We start from the raw sequence: 3691 nt of genomic DNA, 5'->3' as shown, positions 1-3691 counted from the left end.
CTGGCTCTCTCATGCTATCCTTTAAATGCCTGCATTTGCCGTTGATTGGGAACATCAGGAAGAACTGGTTCTTCTTCATTTCCTGCAACAAATTCCCAATATCCTTTTCCCATAAGGAAATTCGTCATTCTAAACTTCCATCCTTGGAAGATTTCTTGTCAAGCTTTTCAGTGACAATCTATGAAAGAGAATCAGACGCTATTATAGAACACTGCAAAAAATTCTGTCACTGCAAAAAACACAACTTCAGCCTTACAAGGGAAAATCTGCAAAACTGACAAAAGTGGTACTTGACCACACATTCACTTCCTAGTGACGATTTTTGCATCAACAGGCAACAGGGATGACTCTGTAACTCCCAATGTCTCTGCACACAGGCATACGATGTAATTTCTGTGGTAACTTTTTACCAACCTGTAGAACAGTGGTTGCACAGCAAAAATACGGTCTTTTCCTGAGTGCGTGCGGAAAACTTCCGCCTCCAAAACAGACCCCGAAATGGCCTCGAATAAAAAAAACAGGGTAACCAAAAAAATGTAGCACCACGAAGGGCATCTCAATCTGAGACAATGCACTCTTGCACTTTCCGGCTGTGCTACCTACAGCATATACTGCCCTCCTGCTACACTGTGAAGGGCATCTCAATGAGACAATGCACTCTTGCACTTTCCGGCTATGCTACCTGTAGAGACTTGCTCCCAAAATAGAAAAATGAAAGCAACACTGGTCCTCTTACCAGAACACCACGAACTTGCTTTGCTTTCTTGACCTCCTTACCACGAACAAGGCTCTGATACCATGTCAAGATTGTGGGAGAGATTGAAGAAGTCTCACTTGTAGCTTTCTCGCTTGCACAATGGGGGAATACACACATAGGTGGAGGCTGAAAATAGTTTTTCCTCTTCTTAGTTGTGTAAGCCGAAAGGAACTCTAGTACATAGAAATAGAAGAACCCTATATATGGGTCTCAAACCAAACTCAACTAACTAAGGTGGCATACTAACTGAGCCACGAACTAGAGTAGATAAGGATAGTTTTCATCCAGCTATTATTCATGGGTGGTGTACCAACCACATCTGCAACTAACAAGTCGGTGACATAAATGCACAACGGTCACCCTGGCATATCACGAGTAGAGCTCGATATCTCAACAAATTGTTGGGCACATGTGTGGACCATATGTGAGAAAGCCCTCACTAGTAAAGATTGATGCCATAATCAAGATGGGGGAGACATGTTTGAATGTATCCAAGGTTAAAAGATTTTTGGATGCTTGTGTCTTTTACTTGATATGGATTCTGCATTTTGCTCTTGTGGCTGAAAGTCTATATCAGCTCTTGAGAAAATGGCAAAAGTTTTGGTGGGGTAAATGAAAGGGATGAGAGGATCGAAAGACCATGCACGAGCTATGGCAGAGAGCAAGAGCAAGAAAAGAGAGAGAGAGACAAATGGGAACTCCAACAGTCACAATGTGTGACCGGACCTTCCTTTATTCACTAGTCACTGAAAGAATAAAGAATAAGTGTGACGGTGATGGGCACCCGCCACCTGCAGTGTGCAGTGGTGGGTACTGTCAGTGTAGTAATACACGGGGTGGCACGGCGGAGGCGCCTTTACCCCAACAACCTCCCACTTAAAGGTGAATCTACCCCAGTGAGAGAGAAAAGAAAAGAAAAGACAGTACAAATGTACATAGGTACAAGGGATGAGGAAAGGCAACATCTCATCCAATGCCCATCAATCTCCTAAGGAAGGCAAAGTGCTCAGTATAGTGAGGCTTTTCGTGAGCAAATCTGTAGGATTGATGTCAGTGAAGATCTTGACAAGGTCAACAGACCTGTCTTCCACAACACCCTGAATAAAGTGATATCTCACCTCAATATGTTTCGTGTTCGCATGGAAGACCGGATTCTTAGCCAACTGAATGACACTCATAGAATCCGAATGCAGTGTAGGAACATCATCAATCCCAAGGTCAGAAACAAGACAGCCTAGCCAGATAGCCTCATTGCAAGCCTCAGTGGCTGCAACATACTCGGCCTCAGTGGTAGACAAAGTCGTACACTTCTGCACCCTGGACATCCAAGAAACAACCCTTCTAGCATAAGTGAACACATAGCCAGAAGTGGACTTCCTACTATCTGCATGTCCTGCATAGTCGAAGTCAGTGTAACCCACGACCCCTGTATCCTGGCTGCCATAGCATATAGACACATATGCAGTGCCCTTTAGGTACCTCATGATACCTTTCACGGCATCCCAATGCTTCTTGCTAGATGTAGCCATATAACGCACCACAACACCAACTGCATGCGCAATATCTAGACAAGTGGCTATCATGGCATACATGAGACTGCCCACTGCTGATGCATAAGGGATCTTGGCCATCTCGGCCCTTTGCTTATCTGTTTGCGGACAATCAGCCTATGAAACCCTCACATGAGAAGGCAAAGGACAACTTGCAGGCTTTACGTCCTGCATGCGGAAGTGCTCAAGGACTTTATGGATGTACTCCCACTGTGAGAGATACGAAAGCCCCTGATGCCTATCATGCTTAATGCACATCCCAAGAATATGTGAAGCCTGTCCCAGATCCTCCATCTCAAAGCTCTTCTTGAGCTGAGCTTTTAGAGCATCAAGCTCTGCATGAGCTTTCCCTGCTATCAGCATGTCATCAACATAGAGAACCAAAATTAGTAAACTGCCATCACAGGCTTTCTTTCTGTAAAGACACGGATCCATAGCACTCCTGCTATAGCCCTGTGACTGCATAAAGGCATCAAACTTATGATACCATTCCCTAGGTGCCTACTTCAAGCCATAAAGACTCTTCTTCAATTTGCACACTAGGTGCTCCCTGCCATGTTCTGCAAAGCCCTTAGGCTGCTCCATATAGATCTCGTCATGCAAATCCCCATGCAAGAATGCAGCCTTAACATCCATCTGATAAAGATCCAAGTCAAGTTGCGCGACCAAGGACAAGACCAAGCGTAGGGTAGTCATCTTGACAACAGGAGAGAAGACCTCATCAAAGTCAACTCCATGCTCCTGCTTAAAATCCTTAGCTACAAGTTTAGCCTTATAGGCCGGCTTGGGGTGCCCAAGGGTACTTTTCAGCTTGTACGCCCATTTGCATGGCAAAGCCTTTTGGCCCTTAGGCAAGGCAACAAGATCCCAAGTCATATTCCTATGCAAGGAGTCCATCTCAGACTGCATAGCCCTCTCCCAAGAGTGACTGTCACCCCTGCGCATAGCCTCATCATAGGTGAGAGGCTCTCATGCATCCATAAACAAGACATACTACATAGAGGGCTCATAGCGATCAGGTGGACGTCCATCTCTAGTAGACCATCTCACCGTAGGCTCTGGTGCCTACCCAACTACCTGTCCAACACCCTTGCCCTGTGTAGGAACTGTTGCAGGTTGTATTATTGGCTGTGCTGGAGGCCAAGGCTCCTCCTGAAAGATCACTCTGCAGATCTCAACCACCTTCTCAGGATGCTTATGCATTTTGTGTTCATGGAAAACTACATCATGGCTGCGTACTATTTTCCGCGCCTGCGGATCCCATAGGCGATAGCCCATCTCTCCTGAATCACCATAGCCAAGAAAGATGCATTTAATGCTCTTTGGATCCAACTTACTCCTCTTGTCCTTGGGCACATGGCAGAATGCCTTACATCCAAAGACA

This window comes from Lygodium microphyllum, chromosome 7 (genome assembly GCF_053477565.2).
Source record: "Lygodium microphyllum isolate KBCC chromosome 7, Lygodium_microphyllum_v1.1.10, whole genome shotgun sequence".
Taxonomy (NCBI): Eukaryota; Viridiplantae; Streptophyta; class Polypodiopsida; order Schizaeales; family Lygodiaceae; genus Lygodium; species Lygodium microphyllum.
The sequence above is the reverse complement of the archived record's forward strand: the minus strand, read 5'-3'. Positions refer to the sequence as shown.